This window comes from Leiobunum rupestre, chromosome 7 (genome assembly GCF_980474605.1).
Source record: "Leiobunum rupestre chromosome 7, qqLeiRupe1.1.hap1, whole genome shotgun sequence".
Lineage (NCBI taxonomy): Eukaryota > Metazoa > Arthropoda > Arachnida > Opiliones > Sclerosomatidae > Leiobunum > Leiobunum rupestre.
Window position 1 is genome coordinate 12,477,578 of NC_143390.1, and position 18,837 is coordinate 12,496,414.

Sequence of the window (18,837 nt, forward strand, 5' to 3'; positions counted from 1 at the left end):
ATATAGGGTAAAGTGACTAAATTGAAAATAGGGCTATATAAGCGGAGTGGGCCCCTAGCGAGTGTGTCGATTCTTCGGAATCTGACATTTACTAAAATTGGAACGATACAGAGAAGATTAGCATGGCCCCTGCGCAAGGATGACACGCAAAATCGTGAAGCGTTCCAAATCTTTTCGTCGCCCCCTACTTGGTTAAATTTCGTATTAGGGAAACGACGGGATTATTAATTTTTTACTCGTTAGATATTATTTAAATTTAAGATGATATTAAAACCAACGTGGTAAGAAAGAAACCGTTTAAAAAATATTGGGCGAAAAACGCGCGCGATTGAGAGTTTTCTTAATTTCCGAGGTCATAAAGGGTAAAGTGACTAAATCGAAAATGGGGCTATATAAGCGGAGTGGGCCCCTAGCGAGTGTGTCGATTCTTCGGAATCTGACATTTACTAAAATTGGAACGATACAGAGAAGATTAGCATGGCCCCTGCGCAAGGATGACACACAAAATCGTGAAGCGTTCCAAATTTTTTCGTCGCCCCCTACTTGGTTAAATTTCGTATTAGGGAAACGACGGGATTATTAATTTTTTACTCGTTAGATATTATTTAAATTTAAGATGATATTAAAACCAGCGTGGTAAGAAAGAAACCGTTTAAAAAATATTGGGCGAAAAACGCGCGCGATTGAGAGTTTTCTTAATTTCCGAGGTCATATAGGGTAAAGTGACTAAATCGAAAATGGGGCTATATAAGCGGAGTGGGCCCCTAGCGAGTGTGTCGATTCTTCGGAATCTGACATTTACTAAAATTGGAACGATACAGAGAAGATTAGCATGGCCCCTGCGCAAGGATGACACGCAAAATCGTGAAGCGTTCCAAATTTTTTCGTCGCCCCCTACTTGGTTAAATTTCGTATTAGGGAAACGACGGGATTATTAATTTTTTACTCGTTAGATATTATTTAAATTTAAGATGATATTAAAACCAACGTGGTAAGAAAGAAACCGTTTAAAAAATATTGGGCGAAAAACGCGCGCGATTGAGAGTTTTCTTAATTTCCGAGGTCATAAAGGGTAAAGTGACTAAATCGAAAATGGGGCTATATAAGCGGAGTGGGCCCCTAGCGAGTGTGTCGATTCTTCGGAATCTGACATTTACTAAAATTGGAACGATACAGAGAAGATTAGCATGGCCCCTGCGCAAGGATGACACGCAAAATCGTGAAGCGTTCCAAATTTTTTCGTCGCCCCCTACTTGGTTAAATTTCGTATTAGGGAAACGACGGGATTATTAATTTTTTACTCGTTAGATATTATTTAAATTTAAGATGATATTAAAACCAGCGTGGTAAGAAAGAAACCGTTTAAAAAATATTGGGCGAAAAACGCGCGCGATTGAGAGTTTTCTTAATTTCCGAGGTCATATAGGGTAAAGTGACTAAATCGAAAATGGGGCTATATAAGCGGAGTGGGCCCCTAGCGAGTGTGTCGATTCTTCGGAATCTGACATTTACTAAAATTGGAACGATACAGAGAAGATTAGCATGGCCCCTGCGCAAGGATGACACGCAAAATCGTGAAGCGTTCCAAATTTTTTCGTCGCCCCCTACTTGGTTAAATTTCGTATTAGGGAAACGACGGGATTATTAATTTTTTACTCGTTAGATATTATTTAAATTTAAGATGATATTAAAACCAGCGTGGTAAGAAAGAAACCGTTTAAAAAATATTGGGCGAAAAACGCGCGCGATTGAGAGTTTTCTTAATTTCCGAGGTCATATAGGGTAAAGTGACTAAATCGAAAATGGGGCTATATAAGCGGAGTGGGCCCCTAGCGAGTGTGTCGATTCTTCGGAATCTGACATTTACTAAAATTGGAACGATACAGAGAAGATTAGCATGGCCCCTGCGCAAGGATGACACGCAAAATCGTGAAGCGTTCCAAATTTTTTCGTCGCCCCCTACTTGGTTAAATTTCGTATTAGGGAAACGACGGGATTATTAATTTTTTACTCGTTAGATATTATTTAAATTTAAGATGATATTAAAACCAACGTGGTAAGAAAGAAACCGTTTAAAAAATATTGGGCGAAAAACGCGCGCGATTGAGAGTTTTCTTAATTTCCGAGGTCATAAAGGGTAAAGTGACTAAATCGAAAATGGGGCTATATAAGCGGAGTGGGCCCCTAGCGAGTGTGTCGATTCTTCGGAATCTGACATTTACTAAAATTGGAACGATACAGAGAAGATTAGCATGGCCCCTGCGCAAGGATGACACGCAAAATCGTGAAGCGTTCCAAATTTTTTCGTCGCCCCCTACTTGGTTAAATTTCGTATTAGGGAAACGACGGGATTATTAATTTTTTACTCGTTAGATATTATTTAAATTTAAGATGATATTAAAACCAGCGTGGTAAGAAAGAAACCGTTTAAAAAATATTGGGCGAAAAACGCGCGCGATTGAGAGTTTTCTTAATTTCCGAGGTCATATAGGGTAAAGTGACTAAATCGAAAATGGGGCTATATAAGCGGAGTGGGCCCCTAGCGAGTGTGTCGATTCTTCGGAATCTGACATTTACTAAAATTGGAACGATACAGAGAAGATTAGCATGGCCCCTGCGCAAGGATGACACGCAAAATCGTGAAGCGTTCCAAATTTTTTCGTCGCCCCCTACTTGGTTAAATTTCGTATTAGGGAAACGACGGGATTATTAATTTTTTACTCGTTAGATATTATTTAAATTTAAGATGATATTAAAACCAGCGTGGTAAGAAAGAAACCGTTTAAAAAATATTGGGCGAAAAACGCGCGCGATTGAGAGTTTTCTTAATTTCCGAGGTCATATAGGGTAAAGTGACTAAATCGAAAATGGGGCTATATAAGCGGAGTGGGCCCCTAGCGAGTGTGTCGATTCTTCGGAATCTGACATTTACTAAAATTGGAACGATACAGAGAAGATTAGCATGGCCCCTGCGCAAGGATGACACGCAAAATCGTGAAGCGTTCCAAATTTTTTCGTCGCCCCCTACTTGGTTAAATTTCGTATTAGGGAAACGACGGGATTATTAATTTTTTACTCGTTAGATATTATTTAAATTTAAGATGATATTAAAACCAACGTGGTAAGAAAGAAACCGTTTAAAAAATATTGGGCGAAAAACGCGCGCGATTGAGAGTTTTCTTAATTTCCGAGGTCATAAAGGGTAAAGTGACTAAATCGAAAATGGGGCTATATAAGCGGAGTGGGCCCCTAGCGAGTGTGTCGATTCTTCGGAATCTGACATTTACTAAAATTGGAACGATACAGAGAAGATTAGCATGGCCCCTGCGCAAGGATGACACGCAAAATCGTGAAGCGTTCCAAATTTTTTCGTCGCCCCCTACTTGGTTAAATTTCGTATTAGGGAAACGACGGGATTATTAATTTTTTACTCGTTAGATATTATTTAAATTTAAGATGATATTAAAACCAGCGTGGTAAGAAAGAAACCGTTTAAAAAATATTGGGCGAAAAACGCGCGCGATTGAGAGTTTTCTTAATTTCCGAGGTCATATAGGGTAAAGTGACTAAATCGAAAATGGGGCTATATAAGCGGAGTGGGCCCCTAGCGAGTGTGTCGATTCTTCGGAATCTGACATTTACTAAAATTGGAACGATACAGAGAAGATTAGCATGGCCCCTGCGCAAGGATGACACGCAAAATCGTGAAGCGTTCCAAATTTTTTCGTCGCCCCCTACTTGGTTAAATTTCGTATTAGGGAAACGACGGGATTATTAATTTTTTACTCGTTAGATATTATTTAAATTTAAGATGATATTAAAACCAGCGTGGTAAGAAAGAAACCGTTTAAAAAATATTGGGCGAAAAACGCGCGCGATTGAGAGTTTTCTTAATTTCCGAGGTCATATAGGGTAAAGTGACTAAATCGAAAATGGGGCTATATAAGCGGAGTGGGCCCCTAGCGAGTGTGTCGATTCTTCGGAATCTGACATTTACTAAAATTGGAACGATACAGAGAATATTAGCATGGCCCCTGCGCAAGGATGACACGCAAAATCGTGAAGCGTTCCAAATTTTTTCGTCGCCCCCTACTTGGTTAAATTTCGTATTAGGGAAACGACGGGATTATTAATTTTTTACTCGTTAGATATTATTTAAATTTAAGATGATATTAAAACCAGCGTGGTAAGAAAGAAACCGTTTAAAAAATATTGGGCGAAAAACGCGCGCGATTGAGAGTTTTCTTAATTTCCGAGGTCATATAGGGTAAAGTGACTAAATCGAAAATGGGGCTATATAAGCGGAGTGGGCCCCTAGCGAGTGTGTCGATTCTTCGGAATCTGACATTTACTAAAATTGGAACGATACAGAGAAGATTAGCATGGCCCCTGCGCAAGGATGACACGCAAAATCGTGAAGCGTTCCAAATTTTTTCGTCGCCCCCTACTTGGTTAAATTTCGTATTAGGGAAACGACGGGATTATTAATTTTTTACTCGTTAGATATTATTTAAATTTAAGATGATATTAAAACCAGCGTGGTAAGAAAGAAACCATTTAAAAAATATTGGGCGAAAAACGCGCGCGATTGAGAGTTTTCTTAATTTCCGAGGTCATATAGGGTAAAGTGACTAAATCGAAAATGGGGCTATATAAGCGGAGTGGGCCCCTAGCGAGTGTGTCGATTCTTCGGAATCTGACATTTACTAAAATTGGAACGATACAGAGAAGATTAGCATGGCCCCTGCGCAAGGATGACACGCAAAATCGTGAAGCGTTCCAAATTTTTTCGTCGCCCCCTACTTGGTTAAATTTCGTATTAGGGAAACGACGGGATTATTAATTTTTTACTCGTTAGATATTATTTAAATTTAAGATGATATTAAAACCAACGTGGTAAGAAAGAAACCGTTTAAAAAATATTGGGCGAAAAACGCGCGCGATTGAGAGTTTTCTTAATTTCCGAGGTCATAAAGGGTAAAGTGACTAAATCGAAAATGGGGCTATATAAGCGGAGTGGGCCCCTAGCGAGTGTGTCGATTCTTCGGAATCTGACATTTACTAAAATTGGAACGATACAGAGAAGATTAGCATGGCCCCTGCGCAAGGATGACACGCAAAATCGTGAAGCGTTCCAAATTTTTTCGTCGCCCCCTACTTGGTTAAATTTCGTATTAGGGAAACGACGGGATTATTAATTTTTTACTCGTTAGATATTATTTAAATTTAAGATGATATTAAAACCAGCGTGGTAAGAAAGAAACCGTTTAAAAAATATTGGGCGAAAAACGCGCGCGATTGAGAGTTTTCTTAATTTCCGAGGTCATATAGGGTAAAGTGACTAAATCGAAAATGGGGCTATATAAGCGGAGTGGGCCCCTAGCGAGTGTGTCGATTCTTCGGAATCTGACATTTACTAAAATTGGAACGATACAGAGAAGATTAGCATGGCCCCTGCGCAAGGATGACACGCAAAATCGTGAAGCGTTCCAAATTTTTTCGTCGCCCCCTACTTGGTTAAATTTCGTATTAGGGAAACGACGGGATTATTAATTTTTTACTCGTTAGATATTATTTAAATTTAAGATGATATTAAAACCAGCGTGGTAAGAAAGAAACCGTTTAAAAAATATTGGGCGAAAAACGCGCGCGATTGAGAGTTTTCTTAATTTCCGAGGTCATATAGGGTAAAGTGACTAAATCGAAAATGGGGCTATATAAGCGGAGTGGGCCCCTAGCGAGTGTGTCGATTCTTCGGAATCTGACATTTACTAAAATTGGAACGATACAGAGAAGATTAGCATGGCCCCTGCGCAAGGATGACACGCAAAATCGTGAAGCGTTCCAAATTTTTTCGTCGCCCCCTACTTGGTTAAATTTCGTATTAGGGAAACGACGGGATTATTAATTTTTTACTCGTTAGATATTATTTAAATTTAAGATGATAATAAAACCAGCGTGGTAAGAAAGAAACCGTTTAAAAAATATTGGGCGAAAAACGCGCGCGATTGAGAGTTTTCTTAATTTCCGAGGTCATATAGGGTAAAGTGACTAAATCGAAAATGGGGCTATATAAGCGGAGTGGGCCCCTAGCGAGTGTGTCGATTCTTCGGAATCTGACATTTACTAAAATTGGAACGATACAGAGAAGATTAGCATGGCCCCTGCGCAAGGATGACACGCAAAATCGTGAAGCGTTCCAAATCTTTTCGTCGCCCCCTACTTGGTTAAATTTCGTATTAGGGAAACGACGGGATTATTAATTTTTTACTCGTTAGATATTATTTAAATTTAAGATGATATTAAAACCAACGTGGTAAGAAAGAAACCGTTTAAAAAATATTGGGCGAAAAACGCGCGCGATTGAGAGTTTTCTTAATTTCCGAGGTCATAAAGGGTAAAGTGACTAAATCGAAAATGGGGCTATATAAGCGGAGTGGGCCCCTAGCGAGTGTGTCGATTCTTCGGAATCTGACATTTACTAAAATTGGAACGATACAGAGAAGATTAGCATGGCCCCTGCGCAAGGATGACACGCAAAATCGTGAAGCGTTCCAAATTTTTTCGTCGCCCCCTACTTGGTTAAATTTCGTATTAGGGAAACGACGGGATTATTAATTTTTTACTCGTTAGATATTATTTAAATTTAAGATGATATTAAAACCAGCGTGGTAAGAAAGAAACCGTTTAAAAAATATTGGGCGAAAAACGCGCGCGATTGAGAGTTTTCTTAATTTCCGAGGTCATATAGGGTAAAGTGACTAAATCGAAAATTAGGCTATATAAGCGGAGTGGGCCCCTAGCGAGTGTGTCGATTCTTCGGAATCTGACATTTACTAAAATTGGAACGATACAGAGAAGATTAGCATGGCCCCTGCGCAAGGATGACACGCAAAATCGTGAAGCGTTCCAAATTTTTTCGTCGCCCCCTACTTGGTTAAATTTCGTATAAGGGAAACGACGGGATTATTAATTTTTTACTTATTAGATATTATTTAAATTTAAGATGATAATAAAACCAGCGTGGTAAGAAAGAAACCGTTTAAAAAATATTGGGCGAAAAACGCGCGCGATTGAGAGTTTTCTTAATTTCCGAGGTCATATAGGGTAAAGTGACTAAATTGAAAATAGGGCTATATAAGCGGAGTGGGCCCCTAGCGAGTGTGTCGATTCTTCGGAATCTGACATTTACTAAAATTGGAACGATACAGAGAAGATTAGCATGGCCCCTGCGCAAGGATGACACGCAAAATCGTGAAGCGTTCCAAATCTTTTCGTCGCCCCCTACTTGGTTAAATTTCGTATTAGGGAAACGACGGGATTATTAATTTTTTACTCGTTAGATATTATTTAAATTTAAGATGATATTAAAACCAACGTGGTAAGAAAGAAACCGTTTAAAAAATATTGGGCGAAAAAAGCGCGCGATTGAGAGTTTTCTTAATTTCCGAGGTCATAAAGGGTAAAGTGACTAAATCGAAAATGGGGCTATATAAGCGGAGTGGGCCCCTAGCGAGTGTGTCGATTCTTCGGAATCTGACATTTACTAAAATTGGAACGATACAGAGAAGATTAGCATGGCCCCTGCGCAAGGATGACACACAAAATCGTGAAGCGTTCCAAATTTTTTCGTCGCCCCCTACTTGGTTAAATTTCGTATTAGGGAAACGACGGGATTATTAATTTTTTACTCGTTAGATATTATTTAAATTTAAGATGATATTAAAACCAGCGTGGTAAGAAAGAAACCGTTTAAAAAATATTGGGCGAAAAACGCGCGCGATTGAGAGTTTTCTTAATTTCCGAGGTCATATAGGGTAAAGTGACTAAATCGAAAATGGGGCTATATAAGCGGAGTGGGCCCCTAGCGAGTGTGTCGATTCTTCGGAATCTGACATTTACTAAAATTGGAACGATACAGAGAAGATTAGCATGGCCCCTGCGCAAGGATGACACGCAAAATCGTGAAGCGTTCCAAATTTTTTCGTCGCCCCCTACTTGGTTAAATTTCGTATTAGGGAAACGACGGGATTATTAATTTTTTACTCGTTAGATATTATTTAAATTTAAGATGATATTAAAACCAGCGTGGTAAGAAAGAAACCGTTTAAAAAATATTGGGCGAAAAACGCGCGCGATTGAGAGTTTTCTTAATTTCCGAGGTCATATAGGGTAAAGTAACTAAATCGAAAATGGGGCTATATAAGCGGAGTGGGCCCCTAGCGAGTGTGTCGATTCTTCGGAATCTGACATTTACTAAAATTGGAACGATACAGAGAAGATTAGCATGGCCCCTGCGCAAGGATGACACGCAAAATCGTGAAGCGTTCCAAATTTTTTCGTCGCCCCCTACTTGGTTAAATTTCGTATTAGGGAAACGACGGGATTATTAATTTTTTACTCGTTAGATATTATTTAAATTTAAGATGATATTAAAACCAGCGTGGTAAGAAAGAAACCGTTTAAAAAATATTGGGCGAAAAACGCGCGCGATTGAGAGTTTTCTTAATTTCCGAGGTCATATAGGGTAAAGTGACTAAATCGAAAATGGGGCTATATAAGCGGAGTGGGCCCCTAGCGAGTGTGTCGATTCTTCGGAATCTGACATTTACTAAAATTGGAACGATACAGAGAAGATTAGCATGGCCCCTGCGCAAGGATGACACGCAAAATCGTGAAGCGTTCCAAATTTTTTCGTCGCCCCCTACTTGGTTAAATTTCGTATTAGGGAAACGACGGGATTATTAATTTTTTACTCGTTAGATATTATTTAAATTTAAGATGATATTAAAACCAGCGTGGTAAGAAAGAAACCGTTTAAAAAATATTGGGCGAAAAACGCGCGCGATTGAGAGTTTTCTTAATTTCCGAGGTCATATAGGGTAAAGTGACTAAATCGAAAATGGGGCTATATAAGCGGAATGGGCCCCTAGCGAGTGTGTCGATTCTTCGGAATCTGACATTTACTAAAATTGGAACGATACAGAGAAGATTAGCATGGCCCCTGCGCAAGGATGACACGCAAAATCGTGAAGCGTTCCAAATTTTTTCGTCGCCCCCTACTTGGTTAAATTTCGTATTAGGGAAACGACGGGATTATTAATTTTTTACTCGTTAGATATTATTTAAATTTAAGATGATATTAAAACCAACGTGGTAAGAAAGAAACCGTTTAAAAAATATTGGGCGAAAAACGCGCGCGATTGAGAGTTTTCTTAATTTCCGAGGTCATAAAGGGTAAAGTGACTAAATCGAAAATGGGGCTATATAAGCGGAGTGGGCCCCTAGCGAGTGTGTCGATTCTTCGGAATCTGACATTTACTAAAATTGGAACGATACAGAGAAGATTAGCATGGCCCCTGCGCAAGGATGACACGCAAAATCGTGAAGCGTTCCAAATTTTTTCGTCGCCCCCTACTTGGTTAAATTTCGTATTAGGGAAACGACGGGATTATTAATTTTTTACTCGTTAGATATTATTTAAATTTAAGATGATATTAAAACCAGCGTGGTAAGAAAGAAACCGTTTAAAAAATATTGGGCGAAAAACGCGCGCGATTGAGAGTTTTCTTAATTTCCGAGGTCATATAGGGTAAAGTGACTAAATCGAAAATGGGGCTATATAAGCGGAGTGGGCCCCTAGCGAGTGTGTCGATTCTTCGGAATCTGACATTTACTAAAATTGGAACGATACAGAGAAGATTAGCATGGCCCCTGCGCAAGGATGACACGCAAAATCGTGAAGCGTTCCAAATTTTTTCGTCGCCCCCTACTTGGTTAAATTTCGTATTAGGGAAACGACGGGATTATTAATTTTTTACTCGTTAGATATTATTTAAATTTAAGATGATATTAAAACCAGCGTGGTAAGAAAGAAACCGTTTAAAAAATATTGGGCGAAAAACGCGCGCGATTGAGAGTTTTCTTAATTTCCGAGGTCATATAGGGTAAAGTGACTAAATCGAAAATGGGGCTATATAAGCGGAGTGGGCCCCTAGCGAGTGTGTCGATTCTTCGGAATCTGACATTTACTAAAATTGGAACGATACAGAGAAGATTAGCATGGCCCCTGCGCAAGGATGACACGCAAAATCGTGAAGCGTTCCAAATTTTTTCGTCGCCCCCTACTTGGTTAAATTTCGTATTAGGGAAACGACGGGATTATTAATTTTTTACTCGTTAGATATTATTTAAATTTAAGATGATAATAAAACCAGCGTGGTAAGAAAGAAACCGTTTAAAAAATATTGGGCGAAAAACGCGCGCGATTGAGAGTTTTCTTAATTTCCGAGGTCATATAGGGTAAAGTGACTAAATCGAAAATGGGGCTATATAAGCGGAGTGGGCCCCTAGCGAGTGTGTCGATTCTTCGGAATCTGACATTTACTAAAATTGGAACGATACAGAGAAGATTAGCATGGCCCCTGCGCAAGGATGACACGCAAAATCGTGAAGCGTTCCAAATCTTTTCGTCGCCCCCTACTTGGTTAAATTTCGTATTAGGGAAACGACGGGATTATTAATTTTTTACTCGTTAGATATTATTTAAATTTAAGATGATATTAAAACCAACGTGGTAAGAAAGAAACCGTTTAAAAAATATTGGGCGAAAAACGCGCGCGATTGAGAGTTTTCTTAATTTCCGAGGTCATAAAGGGTAAAGTGACTAAATCGAAAATGGGGCTATATAAGCGGAGTGGGCCCCTAGCGAGTGTGTCGATTCTTCGGAATCTGACATTTACTAAAATTGGAACGATACAGAGAAGATTAGCATGGCCCCTGCGCAAGGATGACACGCAAAATCGTGAAGCGTTCCAAATTTTTTCGTCGCCCCCTACTTGGTTAAATTTCGTATTAGGGAAACGACGGGATTATTAATTTTTTACTCGTTAGATATTATTTAAATTTAAGATGATATTAAAACCAGCGTGGTAAGAAAGAAACCGTTTAAAAAATATTGGGCGAAAAACGCGCGCGATTGAGAGTTTTCTTAATTTCCGAGGTCATATAGGGTAAAGTGACTAAATCGAAAATGGGGCTATATAAGCGGAGTGGGCCCCTAGCGAGTGTGTCGATTCTTCGGAATCTGACATTTACTAAAATTGGAACGATACAGAGAAGATTAGCATGGCCCCTGCGCAAGGATGACACGCAAAATCGTGAAGCGTTCCAAATTTTTTCGTCGCCCCCTACTTGGTTAAATTTCGTATTAGGGAAACGACGGGATTATTAATTTTTTACTCGTTAGATATTATTTAAATTTAAGATGATAATAAAACCAGCGTGGTAAGAAAGAAACCGTTTAAAAAATATTGGGCGAAAAACGCGCGCGATTGAGAGTTTTCTTAATTTCCGAGGTCATATAGGGTAAAGTGACTAAATCGAAAATGGGGCTATATAAGCGGAGTGGGCCCCTAGCGAGTGTGTCGATTCTTCGGAATCTGACATTTACTAAAATTGGAACGATACAGAGAAGATTAGCATGGCCCCTGCGCAAGGATGACACGCAAAATCGTGAAGCGTTCCAAATTTTTTCGTCGCCCCCTACTTGGTTAAATTTCGTATTAGGGAAACGACGGGATTATTAATTTTTTACTCGTTAGATATTATTTAAATTTAAGATGATATTAAAACCAGCGTGGTAAGAAAGAAACCGTTTAAAAAATATTGGGCGAAAAACGCGCGCGATTGAGAGTTTTCTTAATTTCCGAGGTCATATAGGGTAAAGTGACTAAATCGAAAATGGGGCTATATAAGCGGAGTGGGCCCCTAGCGAGTGTGTCGATTCTTCGGAATCTGACATTTACTAAAATTGGAACGATACAGAGAAGATTAGCATGGCCCCTGCGCAAGGATGACACGCAAAATCGTGAAGCGTTCCAAATTTTTTCGTCGCCCCCTACTTGGTTAAATTTCGTATTAGGGAAACGACGGGATTATTAATTTTTTACTCGTTAGATATTATTTAAATTTAAGATGATATTAAAACCAGCGTGGTAAGAAAGAAACCGTTTAAAAAATATTGGGCGAAAAACGCGCGCGATTGAGAGTTTTCTTAATTTCCGAGGTCATATAGGGTAAAGTGACTAAATCGAAAATTAGGCTATATAAGCGGAGTGGGCCCCTAGCGAGTGTGTCGATTCTTCGGAATCTGACATTTACTAAAATTGGAACGATACAGAGAAGATTAGCATGGCCCCTGCGCAAGGATGACACGCAAAATCGTGAAGCGTTCCAAATTTTTTCGTCGCCCCCTACTTGGTTAAATTTCGTATTAGGGAAACGACGGGATTATTAATTTTTTACTTATTAGATATTATTTAAATTTAAGATGATAATAAAACCAGCGTGGTAAGAAAGAAACCGTTTAAAAAATATTGGGCGAAAAACGCGCGCGATTGAGAGTTTTCTTAATTTCCGAGGTCATATAGGGTAAAGTGACTAAATCGAAAATAGGGCTATATAAGCGGAGTGGGCCCCTAGCGAGTGTGTCGATTCTTCGGAATCTGACATTTACTAAAATTGGAACGATACAGAGAAGATTAGCATGGCCCCTGCGCAAGGATGACACGCAAAATCGTGAAGCGTTCCAAATCTTTTCGTCGCCCCCTACTTGGTTAAATTTCGTATTAGGGAAACGACGGGATTATTAATTTTTTACTCGTTAGATATTATTTAAATTTAAGATGATATTAAAACCAACGTGGTAAGAAAGAAACCGTTTAAAAAATATTGGGCGAAAAACGCGCGCGATTGAGAGTTTTCTTAATTTCCGAGGTCATAAAGGGTAAAGTGACTAAATCGAAAATGGGGCTATATAAGCGGAGTGGGCCCCTAGCGAGTGTGTCGATTCTTCGGAATCTGACATTTACTAAAATTGGAACGATACAGAGAAGATTAGCATGGCCCCTGCGCAAGGATGACACGCAAAATCGTGAAGCGTTCCAAATTTTTTCGTCGCCCCCTACTTGGTTAAATTTCGTATTAGGGAAACGACGGGATTATTAATTTTTTACTCGTTAGATATTATTTAAATTTAAGATGATATTAAAACCAGCGTGGTAAGAAAGAAACCGTTTAAAAAATATTGGGCGAAAAACGCGCGCGATTGAGAGTTTTCTTAATTTCCGAGGTCATATAGGGTAAAGTGACTAAATCGAAAATGGGGCTATATAAGCGGAGTGGGCCCCTAGCGAGTGTGTCGATTCTTCGGAATCTGACATTTACTAAAATTGGAACGATACAGAGAAGATTAGCATGGCCCCTGCGCAAGGATGACACGCAAAATCGTGAAGCGTTCCAAATTTTTTCGTCGCCCCCTACTTGGTTAAATTTCGTATTAGGGAAACGACGGGATTATTAATTTTTTACTCGTTAGATATTATTTAAATTTAAGATGATATTAAAACCAGCGTGGTAAGAAAGAAACCGTTTAAAAAATATTGGGCGAAAAACGCGCGCGATTGAGAGTTTTCTTAATTTCCGAGGTCATATAGGGTAAAGTGACTAAATCGAAAATGGGGCTATATAAGCGGAGTGGGCCCCTAGCGAGTGTGTCGATTCTTCGGAATCTGACATTTACTAAAATTGGAACGATACAGAGAAGATTAGCATGGCCCCTGCGCAAGGATGACACGCAAAATCGTGAAGCGTTCCAAATTTTTTCGTCGCCCCCTACTTGGTTAAATTTCGTATTAGGGAAACGACGGGATTATTAATTTTTTACTCGTTAGATATTATTTAAATTTAAGATGATATTAAAACCAGCGTGGTAAGAAAGAAACCGTTTAAAAAATATTGGGCGAAAAACGCGCGCGATTGAGAGTTTTCTTAATTTCCGAGGTCATATAGGGTAAAGTGACTAAATCGAAAATGGGGCTATATAAGCGGAGTGGGCCCCTAGCGAGTGTGTCGATTCTTCGGAATCTGACATTTACTAAAATTGGAACGATACAGAGAAGATTAGCATGGCCCCTGCGCAAGGATGACACGCAAAATCGTGAAGCGTTCCAAATTTTTTCGTCGCCCCCTACTTGGTTAAATTTCGTATTAGGGAAACGACGGGATTATTAATTTTTTACTCGTTAGATATTATTTAAATTTAAGATGATATTAAAACCAGCGTGGTAAGAAAGAAACCGTTTAAAAAATATTGGGCGAAAAACGCGCGCGATTGAGAGTTTTCTTAATTTCCGAGGTCATATAGGGTAAAGTGACTAAATCGAAAATGGGGCTATATAAGCGGAATGGGCCCCTAGCGAGTGTGTCGATTCTTCGGAATCTGACATTTACTAAAATTGGAACGATACAGAGAAGATTAGCATGGCCCCTGCGCAAGGATGACACGCAAAATCGTGAAGCGTTCCAAATTTTTTCGTCGCCCCCTACTTGGTTAAATTTCGTATTAGGGAAACGACGGGATTATTAATTTTTTACTCGTTAGATATTATTTAAATTTAAGATGATATTAAAACCAACGTGGTAAGAAAGAAACCGTTTAAAAAATATTGGGCGAAAAACGCGCGCGATTGAGAGTTTTCTTAATTTCCGAGGTCATAAAGGGTAAAGTGACTAAATCGAAAATGGGGCTATATAAGCGGAGTGGGCCCCTAGCGAGTGTGTCGATTCTTCGGAATCTGACATTTACTAAAATTGGAACGATACAGAGAAGATTAGCATGGCCCCTGCGCAAGGATGACACGCAAAATCGTGAAGCGTTCCAAATTTTTTCGTCGCCCCCTACTTGGTTAAATTTCGTATTAGGGAAACGACGGGATTATTAATTTTTTACTCGTTAGATATTATTTAAATTTAAGATGATATTAAAACCAGCGTGGTAAGAAAGAAACCGTTTAAAAAATATTGGGCGAAAAACGCGCGCGATTGAGAGTTTTCTTAATTTCCGAGGTCATATAGGGTAAAGTGACTAAATCGAAAATGGGGCTATATAAGCGGAGTGGGCCCCTAGCGAGTGTGTCGATTCTTCGGAATCTGACATTTACTAAAATTGGAACGATACAGAGAAGATTAGCATGGCCCCTGCGCAAGGATGACACGCAAAATCGTGAAGCGTTCCAAATTTTTTCGTCGCCCCCTACTTGGTTAAATTTCGTATTAGGGAAACGACGGGATTATTAATTTTTTACTCGTTAGATATTATTTAAATTTAAGATGATATTAAAACCAGCGTGGTAAGAAAGAAACCGTTTAAAAAATATTGGGCGAAAAACGCGCGCGATTGAGAGTTTTCTTAATTTCCGAGGTCATATAGGGTAAAGTGACTAAATCGAAAATGGGGCTATATAAGCGGAGTGGGCCCCTAGCGAGTGTGTCGATTCTTCGGAATCTGACATTTACTAAAATTGGAACGATACAGAGAAGATTAGCATGGCCCCTGCGCAAGGATGACACGCAAAATCGTGAAGCGTTCCAAATTTTTTCGTCGCCCCCTACTTGGTTAAATTTCGTATTAGGGAAACGACGGGATTATTAATTTTTTACTCGTTAGATATTATTTAAATTTAAGATGATAATAAAACCAGCGTGGTAAGAAAGAAACCGTTTAAAAAATATTGGGCGAAAAACGCGCGCGATTGAGAGTTTTCTTAATTTCCGAGGTCATATAGGGTAAAGTGACTAAATCGAAAATGGGGCTATATAAGCGGAGTGGGCCCCTAGCGAGTGTGTCGATTCTTCGGAATCTGACATTTACTAAAATTGGAACGATACAGAGAAGGTTAGCATGGCCCCTGCGCAAGGATGACACGCAAAATCGTGAAGCGTTCCAAATCTTTTCGTCGCCCCCTACTTGGTTAAATTTCGTATTAGGGAAACGACGGGATTATTAATTTTTTACTCGTTAGATATTATTTAAATTTAAGATGATATTAAAACCAACGTGGTAAGAAAGAAACCGTTTAAAAAATATTGGGCGAAAAACGCGCGCGATTGAGAGTTTTCTTAATTTCCGAGGTCATAAAGGGTAAAGTGACTAAATCGAAAATGGGGCTATATAAGCGGAGTGGGCCCCTAGCGAGTGTATCGATTCTTCGGAATCTGACATTTACTAAAATTGGAACGATACAGAGAAGATTAGCATGGCCCCTGCGCAAGGATGACACGCAAAATCGTGAAGCGTTCCAAATTTTTTCGTCGCCCCCTACTTGGTTAAATTTCGTATTAGGGAAACGACGGGATTATTAATTTTTTACTCGTTAGATATTATTTAAATTTAAGATGATATTAAAACCAGCGTGGTAAGAAAGAAACCGTTTAAAAAATATTGGGCGAAAAACGCGCGCGATTGAGAGTTTTCTTAATTTCCGAGGTCATATAGGGTAAAGTGACTAAATCGAAAATGGGGCTATATAAGCGGAGTGGGCCCCTAGCGAGTGTGTCGATTCTTCGGAATCTGACATTTACTAAAATTGGAACGATACAGAGAAGATTAGCATGGCCCCTGCGCAAGGATGACACGCAAAATCGTGAAGCGTTCCAAATTTTTTCGTCGCCCCCTACTTGGTTAAATTTCGTATTAGGGAAACGACGGGATTATTAATTTTTTACTCGTTAGATATTATTTAAATTTAAGATGATAATAAAACCAGCGTGGTAAGAAAGAAACCGTTTAAAAAATATTGGGCGAAAAACGCGCGCGATTGAGAGTTTTCTTAATTTCCGAGGTCATATAGGGTAAAGTGACTAAATCGAAAATGGGGCTATATAAGCGGAGTGGGCCCCTAGCGAGTGTGTCGATTCTTCGGAATCTGACATTTACTAAAATTGGAACGATACAGAGAAGATTAGCATGGCCCCTGCGCAAGGATGACACGCAAAATCGTGAAGCGTTCCAAATTTTTTCGTCGCCCCCTACTTGGTTAAATTTCGTATTAGGGAAACGACGGGATTATTAATTTTTTACTCGTTAGATATTATTTAAATTTAAGATGATATTAAAACCAGCGTGGTAAGAAAGAAACCGTTTAAAAAATATTGGGCGAAAAACGCGCGCGATTGAGAGTTTTCTTAATTTCCGAGGTCATATAGGGTAAAGTGACTAAATCGAAAATGGGGCTATATAAGCGGAGTGGGCCCCTAGCGAGTGTGTCGATTCTTCGGAATCTGACATTTACTAAAATTGGAACGATACAGAGAAGATTAGCATGGCCCCTGCGCAAGGATGACACGCAAAATCGTGAAGCGTTCCAAATTTTTTCGTCGCCCCCTACTTGGTTAAATTTCGTATTAGGGAAACGACGGGATTATTAATTTTTTACTCGTTAGATATTATTTAAATTTAAGATGATATTAAAACCAGCGTGGTAAGAAAGAAACCGTTTAAAAAATATTGGGCGAAAAACGCGCGCGATTGAGAGTTTTCTTAATTTCCGAGGTCATATAGGGTAAAGTGACTAAATCGAAAATGGGGCTATATAAGCGGAGTGGGCCCCTAGCGAGTGTGTCGATTCTTCGGAATCTGACATTTACTAAAATTGGAACGATACAGAGAAGATTAGCATGGCCCCTGCGCAAGGATGACACGCAAAATCGTGAAGCGTTCCAAATTTTTTCGTCGCCCCCTACTTGGTTAAATTTCGTATTAGGGAAACGACGGGATTATTAATTTTTTACTCGTTAGATATTATTTAAATTTAAGATGATATTAAAACCAGCGTGGTAAGAAAGAAACCGTTTAAAAATTATTGGGCGAAAAACGCGCGCGATTGAGAGTTTTCTTAATTTCCGAGGTCATATAGGGTAAAGTGACTAAATCGAAAATGGGGCTATATAAGCGGAGTGGGCCCCTAGCGAGTGTGTCGATTCTTCGGAATCTGACATTTACTAAAATTGGAACGATACAGAGAAGATTAGCATGGTCCCTGCGCAAGGATGACACGCAAAATCGTGAAGCGTTCCAAATTTTTTCGTCGCCCCCTACTTGGTTAAATTTCGTATTAGGGAAACGACGGGATTATTAATTTTTTACTCGTTAGATATTATTTAAATTTAAGATGATATTAAAACCAGCGTGGTAAGAAAGAAACCGTTTAAAAAATATTGGGCGAAAAACGCGCGCGATTGAGAGTTTTCTTAATTTCCGAGGTCATATAGGGTAAAGTGACTAAATCGAAAATGGGGCTATATAAGCGGAGTGGGCCCCTAGCGAGTGTGTCGATTCTTCGGAATCTGACATTTACTAAAATTGGAACGATACAGAGAAGATTAGCATGGCCCCTGCGCAAGGATGACACGCAAAATCGTGAAGCGTTCCAAATTTTTTCGTCGCCCCCTACTTGGTTAAATTTCGTATTAGGGAAACGACGGGATTATTAATTTTTTACTCGTTAGATATTATTTAAATTTAAGATGATATTAAAACCAACGTGGTAAGAAAGAAACCGTTTAAAAAATATTGGGCGAAAAACGCGCGCGATTGAGAGTTTTCTTAATTTCCGAGGTCATAAAGGGTAAAGTGACTAAATCGAAAATGGGGCTATATAAGCGGAGTGGGCCCCTAGCGAGTGTGTCGATTCTTCGGAATCTGACATTTACTAAAATTGGAACGATACAGAGAAGATTAGCATGGCCCCTGCGCAAGGATGACACGCAAAATCGTGAAGCGTTCCAAATTTTTTTTCGTCGCCCCCTACTTGGTTAAATTTCGTATTAGGGAAACGACGGGATTATTAATTTTTTACTCGTTAGATATTATTTAAATTTAAGATGATATTAAAACCAGCGTGGTAAGAAAGAAACCGTTTAAAAAATATTGGGCGAAAAACGCGCGCGATTGAGAGTTTTCTTAATTTCCGAGGTCATATAGGGTAAAGTGACTAA

The 18,837-nt window shown here is 39.3% G+C and overlaps 53 non-coding genes across 53 annotated transcripts; all 53 read left to right on the plus strand.

Moving 5' to 3' along the window:
• The first annotated feature begins 65 nt into the window (after positions 1-65).
• On the plus strand, positions 66-174 carry LOC149934516 (U6 spliceosomal RNA). The gene has a single exon (XR_016472665.1). It is a non-coding gene; the product is annotated as a U6 spliceosomal RNA (small nuclear RNA).
• Positions 175-420: 246 nt separating this feature from the next.
• Positions 421-529, plus strand: LOC149934517 (U6 spliceosomal RNA). Its single transcript, XR_016472644.1, has one exon. It is a non-coding gene; the product is annotated as a U6 spliceosomal RNA (small nuclear RNA).
• Positions 530-775: 246 nt separating this feature from the next.
• LOC149934518 (U6 spliceosomal RNA) lies at positions 776-884 on the plus strand. Its single transcript, XR_016472725.1, has one exon. It is a non-coding gene; the product is annotated as a U6 spliceosomal RNA (small nuclear RNA).
• A 246-nt stretch (positions 885-1,130) lies between these two features.
• LOC149934519 (U6 spliceosomal RNA) lies at positions 1,131-1,239 on the plus strand. The gene has a single exon (XR_016472727.1). It is a non-coding gene; the product is annotated as a U6 spliceosomal RNA (small nuclear RNA).
• Positions 1,240-1,485: 246 nt separating this feature from the next.
• Positions 1,486-1,594, plus strand: LOC149934520 (U6 spliceosomal RNA). Its single transcript, XR_016472728.1, has one exon. It is a non-coding gene; the product is annotated as a U6 spliceosomal RNA (small nuclear RNA).
• Positions 1,595-1,840: 246 nt separating this feature from the next.
• On the plus strand, positions 1,841-1,949 carry LOC149934521 (U6 spliceosomal RNA). Its single transcript, XR_016472729.1, has one exon. It is a non-coding gene; the product is annotated as a U6 spliceosomal RNA (small nuclear RNA).
• A 246-nt stretch (positions 1,950-2,195) lies between these two features.
• Positions 2,196-2,304, plus strand: LOC149934522 (U6 spliceosomal RNA). The gene has a single exon (XR_016472730.1). It is a non-coding gene; the product is annotated as a U6 spliceosomal RNA (small nuclear RNA).
• Positions 2,305-2,550: 246 nt separating this feature from the next.
• Positions 2,551-2,659, plus strand: LOC149934523 (U6 spliceosomal RNA). Its single transcript, XR_016472731.1, has one exon. It is a non-coding gene; the product is annotated as a U6 spliceosomal RNA (small nuclear RNA).
• A 246-nt stretch (positions 2,660-2,905) lies between these two features.
• Positions 2,906-3,014, plus strand: LOC149934524 (U6 spliceosomal RNA). Its single transcript, XR_016472404.1, has one exon. It is a non-coding gene; the product is annotated as a U6 spliceosomal RNA (small nuclear RNA).
• Positions 3,015-3,260: 246 nt separating this feature from the next.
• On the plus strand, positions 3,261-3,369 carry LOC149934525 (U6 spliceosomal RNA). The gene has a single exon (XR_016472405.1). It is a non-coding gene; the product is annotated as a U6 spliceosomal RNA (small nuclear RNA).
• Positions 3,370-3,615: 246 nt separating this feature from the next.
• LOC149934526 (U6 spliceosomal RNA) lies at positions 3,616-3,724 on the plus strand. Its single transcript, XR_016472406.1, has one exon. It is a non-coding gene; the product is annotated as a U6 spliceosomal RNA (small nuclear RNA).
• Positions 3,725-3,970: 246 nt separating this feature from the next.
• LOC149934527 (U6 spliceosomal RNA) lies at positions 3,971-4,079 on the plus strand. Its single transcript, XR_016472699.1, has one exon. It is a non-coding gene; the product is annotated as a U6 spliceosomal RNA (small nuclear RNA).
• A 246-nt stretch (positions 4,080-4,325) lies between these two features.
• LOC149934528 (U6 spliceosomal RNA) lies at positions 4,326-4,434 on the plus strand. The gene has a single exon (XR_016472407.1). It is a non-coding gene; the product is annotated as a U6 spliceosomal RNA (small nuclear RNA).
• A 246-nt stretch (positions 4,435-4,680) lies between these two features.
• LOC149934529 (U6 spliceosomal RNA) lies at positions 4,681-4,789 on the plus strand. The gene has a single exon (XR_016472408.1). It is a non-coding gene; the product is annotated as a U6 spliceosomal RNA (small nuclear RNA).
• Positions 4,790-5,035: 246 nt separating this feature from the next.
• On the plus strand, positions 5,036-5,144 carry LOC149934530 (U6 spliceosomal RNA). Its single transcript, XR_016472410.1, has one exon. It is a non-coding gene; the product is annotated as a U6 spliceosomal RNA (small nuclear RNA).
• Positions 5,145-5,390: 246 nt separating this feature from the next.
• On the plus strand, positions 5,391-5,499 carry LOC149934531 (U6 spliceosomal RNA). The gene has a single exon (XR_016472411.1). It is a non-coding gene; the product is annotated as a U6 spliceosomal RNA (small nuclear RNA).
• A 246-nt stretch (positions 5,500-5,745) lies between these two features.
• Positions 5,746-5,854, plus strand: LOC149934532 (U6 spliceosomal RNA). The gene has a single exon (XR_016472412.1). It is a non-coding gene; the product is annotated as a U6 spliceosomal RNA (small nuclear RNA).
• A 246-nt stretch (positions 5,855-6,100) lies between these two features.
• LOC149934533 (U6 spliceosomal RNA) lies at positions 6,101-6,209 on the plus strand. Its single transcript, XR_016472666.1, has one exon. It is a non-coding gene; the product is annotated as a U6 spliceosomal RNA (small nuclear RNA).
• A 246-nt stretch (positions 6,210-6,455) lies between these two features.
• LOC149934534 (U6 spliceosomal RNA) lies at positions 6,456-6,564 on the plus strand. The gene has a single exon (XR_016472413.1). It is a non-coding gene; the product is annotated as a U6 spliceosomal RNA (small nuclear RNA).
• A 246-nt stretch (positions 6,565-6,810) lies between these two features.
• LOC149934535 (U6 spliceosomal RNA) lies at positions 6,811-6,919 on the plus strand. Its single transcript, XR_016472414.1, has one exon. It is a non-coding gene; the product is annotated as a U6 spliceosomal RNA (small nuclear RNA).
• A 246-nt stretch (positions 6,920-7,165) lies between these two features.
• On the plus strand, positions 7,166-7,274 carry LOC149934536 (U6 spliceosomal RNA). Its single transcript, XR_016472667.1, has one exon. It is a non-coding gene; the product is annotated as a U6 spliceosomal RNA (small nuclear RNA).
• A 246-nt stretch (positions 7,275-7,520) lies between these two features.
• Positions 7,521-7,629, plus strand: LOC149934537 (U6 spliceosomal RNA). Its single transcript, XR_016472645.1, has one exon. It is a non-coding gene; the product is annotated as a U6 spliceosomal RNA (small nuclear RNA).
• A 246-nt stretch (positions 7,630-7,875) lies between these two features.
• LOC149934538 (U6 spliceosomal RNA) lies at positions 7,876-7,984 on the plus strand. Its single transcript, XR_016472415.1, has one exon. It is a non-coding gene; the product is annotated as a U6 spliceosomal RNA (small nuclear RNA).
• Positions 7,985-8,230: 246 nt separating this feature from the next.
• On the plus strand, positions 8,231-8,339 carry LOC149934539 (U6 spliceosomal RNA). Its single transcript, XR_016472416.1, has one exon. It is a non-coding gene; the product is annotated as a U6 spliceosomal RNA (small nuclear RNA).
• A 246-nt stretch (positions 8,340-8,585) lies between these two features.
• Positions 8,586-8,694, plus strand: LOC149934540 (U6 spliceosomal RNA). The gene has a single exon (XR_016472417.1). It is a non-coding gene; the product is annotated as a U6 spliceosomal RNA (small nuclear RNA).
• Positions 8,695-8,940: 246 nt separating this feature from the next.
• Positions 8,941-9,049, plus strand: LOC149934541 (U6 spliceosomal RNA). Its single transcript, XR_016472418.1, has one exon. It is a non-coding gene; the product is annotated as a U6 spliceosomal RNA (small nuclear RNA).
• Positions 9,050-9,295: 246 nt separating this feature from the next.
• Positions 9,296-9,404, plus strand: LOC149934542 (U6 spliceosomal RNA). The gene has a single exon (XR_016472419.1). It is a non-coding gene; the product is annotated as a U6 spliceosomal RNA (small nuclear RNA).
• Positions 9,405-9,650: 246 nt separating this feature from the next.
• Positions 9,651-9,759, plus strand: LOC149934543 (U6 spliceosomal RNA). The gene has a single exon (XR_016472421.1). It is a non-coding gene; the product is annotated as a U6 spliceosomal RNA (small nuclear RNA).
• A 246-nt stretch (positions 9,760-10,005) lies between these two features.
• Positions 10,006-10,114, plus strand: LOC149934544 (U6 spliceosomal RNA). The gene has a single exon (XR_016472422.1). It is a non-coding gene; the product is annotated as a U6 spliceosomal RNA (small nuclear RNA).
• A 246-nt stretch (positions 10,115-10,360) lies between these two features.
• LOC149934545 (U6 spliceosomal RNA) lies at positions 10,361-10,469 on the plus strand. The gene has a single exon (XR_016472668.1). It is a non-coding gene; the product is annotated as a U6 spliceosomal RNA (small nuclear RNA).
• A 246-nt stretch (positions 10,470-10,715) lies between these two features.
• LOC149934546 (U6 spliceosomal RNA) lies at positions 10,716-10,824 on the plus strand. Its single transcript, XR_016472423.1, has one exon. It is a non-coding gene; the product is annotated as a U6 spliceosomal RNA (small nuclear RNA).
• A 246-nt stretch (positions 10,825-11,070) lies between these two features.
• LOC149934547 (U6 spliceosomal RNA) lies at positions 11,071-11,179 on the plus strand. The gene has a single exon (XR_016472424.1). It is a non-coding gene; the product is annotated as a U6 spliceosomal RNA (small nuclear RNA).
• A 246-nt stretch (positions 11,180-11,425) lies between these two features.
• On the plus strand, positions 11,426-11,534 carry LOC149934548 (U6 spliceosomal RNA). Its single transcript, XR_016472425.1, has one exon. It is a non-coding gene; the product is annotated as a U6 spliceosomal RNA (small nuclear RNA).
• A 246-nt stretch (positions 11,535-11,780) lies between these two features.
• On the plus strand, positions 11,781-11,889 carry LOC149934549 (U6 spliceosomal RNA). Its single transcript, XR_016472426.1, has one exon. It is a non-coding gene; the product is annotated as a U6 spliceosomal RNA (small nuclear RNA).
• A 246-nt stretch (positions 11,890-12,135) lies between these two features.
• LOC149934550 (U6 spliceosomal RNA) lies at positions 12,136-12,244 on the plus strand. Its single transcript, XR_016472427.1, has one exon. It is a non-coding gene; the product is annotated as a U6 spliceosomal RNA (small nuclear RNA).
• A 246-nt stretch (positions 12,245-12,490) lies between these two features.
• Positions 12,491-12,599, plus strand: LOC149934551 (U6 spliceosomal RNA). The gene has a single exon (XR_016472669.1). It is a non-coding gene; the product is annotated as a U6 spliceosomal RNA (small nuclear RNA).
• Positions 12,600-12,845: 246 nt separating this feature from the next.
• Positions 12,846-12,954, plus strand: LOC149934552 (U6 spliceosomal RNA). The gene has a single exon (XR_016472428.1). It is a non-coding gene; the product is annotated as a U6 spliceosomal RNA (small nuclear RNA).
• A 246-nt stretch (positions 12,955-13,200) lies between these two features.
• Positions 13,201-13,309, plus strand: LOC149934553 (U6 spliceosomal RNA). The gene has a single exon (XR_016472429.1). It is a non-coding gene; the product is annotated as a U6 spliceosomal RNA (small nuclear RNA).
• A 246-nt stretch (positions 13,310-13,555) lies between these two features.
• Positions 13,556-13,664, plus strand: LOC149934554 (U6 spliceosomal RNA). The gene has a single exon (XR_016472430.1). It is a non-coding gene; the product is annotated as a U6 spliceosomal RNA (small nuclear RNA).
• Positions 13,665-13,910: 246 nt separating this feature from the next.
• Positions 13,911-14,019, plus strand: LOC149934555 (U6 spliceosomal RNA). The gene has a single exon (XR_016472432.1). It is a non-coding gene; the product is annotated as a U6 spliceosomal RNA (small nuclear RNA).
• Positions 14,020-14,265: 246 nt separating this feature from the next.
• Positions 14,266-14,374, plus strand: LOC149934556 (U6 spliceosomal RNA). Its single transcript, XR_016472433.1, has one exon. It is a non-coding gene; the product is annotated as a U6 spliceosomal RNA (small nuclear RNA).
• Positions 14,375-14,620: 246 nt separating this feature from the next.
• LOC149934557 (U6 spliceosomal RNA) lies at positions 14,621-14,729 on the plus strand. Its single transcript, XR_016472434.1, has one exon. It is a non-coding gene; the product is annotated as a U6 spliceosomal RNA (small nuclear RNA).
• A 246-nt stretch (positions 14,730-14,975) lies between these two features.
• On the plus strand, positions 14,976-15,084 carry LOC149934558 (U6 spliceosomal RNA). Its single transcript, XR_016472435.1, has one exon. It is a non-coding gene; the product is annotated as a U6 spliceosomal RNA (small nuclear RNA).
• A 246-nt stretch (positions 15,085-15,330) lies between these two features.
• On the plus strand, positions 15,331-15,439 carry LOC149934559 (U6 spliceosomal RNA). The gene has a single exon (XR_016472436.1). It is a non-coding gene; the product is annotated as a U6 spliceosomal RNA (small nuclear RNA).
• Positions 15,440-15,685: 246 nt separating this feature from the next.
• On the plus strand, positions 15,686-15,794 carry LOC149934560 (U6 spliceosomal RNA). The gene has a single exon (XR_016472704.1). It is a non-coding gene; the product is annotated as a U6 spliceosomal RNA (small nuclear RNA).
• A 246-nt stretch (positions 15,795-16,040) lies between these two features.
• On the plus strand, positions 16,041-16,149 carry LOC149934561 (U6 spliceosomal RNA). Its single transcript, XR_016472693.1, has one exon. It is a non-coding gene; the product is annotated as a U6 spliceosomal RNA (small nuclear RNA).
• Positions 16,150-16,395: 246 nt separating this feature from the next.
• Positions 16,396-16,504, plus strand: LOC149934562 (U6 spliceosomal RNA). Its single transcript, XR_016472437.1, has one exon. It is a non-coding gene; the product is annotated as a U6 spliceosomal RNA (small nuclear RNA).
• A 246-nt stretch (positions 16,505-16,750) lies between these two features.
• LOC149934563 (U6 spliceosomal RNA) lies at positions 16,751-16,859 on the plus strand. Its single transcript, XR_016472438.1, has one exon. It is a non-coding gene; the product is annotated as a U6 spliceosomal RNA (small nuclear RNA).
• Positions 16,860-17,105: 246 nt separating this feature from the next.
• On the plus strand, positions 17,106-17,214 carry LOC149934564 (U6 spliceosomal RNA). Its single transcript, XR_016472439.1, has one exon. It is a non-coding gene; the product is annotated as a U6 spliceosomal RNA (small nuclear RNA).
• Positions 17,215-17,460: 246 nt separating this feature from the next.
• On the plus strand, positions 17,461-17,569 carry LOC149934565 (U6 spliceosomal RNA). The gene has a single exon (XR_016472440.1). It is a non-coding gene; the product is annotated as a U6 spliceosomal RNA (small nuclear RNA).
• Positions 17,570-17,815: 246 nt separating this feature from the next.
• On the plus strand, positions 17,816-17,924 carry LOC149934566 (U6 spliceosomal RNA). Its single transcript, XR_016472657.1, has one exon. It is a non-coding gene; the product is annotated as a U6 spliceosomal RNA (small nuclear RNA).
• Positions 17,925-18,170: 246 nt separating this feature from the next.
• LOC149934567 (U6 spliceosomal RNA) lies at positions 18,171-18,279 on the plus strand. Its single transcript, XR_016472441.1, has one exon. It is a non-coding gene; the product is annotated as a U6 spliceosomal RNA (small nuclear RNA).
• A 246-nt stretch (positions 18,280-18,525) lies between these two features.
• On the plus strand, positions 18,526-18,634 carry LOC149934568 (U6 spliceosomal RNA). Its single transcript, XR_016472443.1, has one exon. It is a non-coding gene; the product is annotated as a U6 spliceosomal RNA (small nuclear RNA).
• The last annotated feature ends 203 nt before the right edge of the window (positions 18,635-18,837 follow it).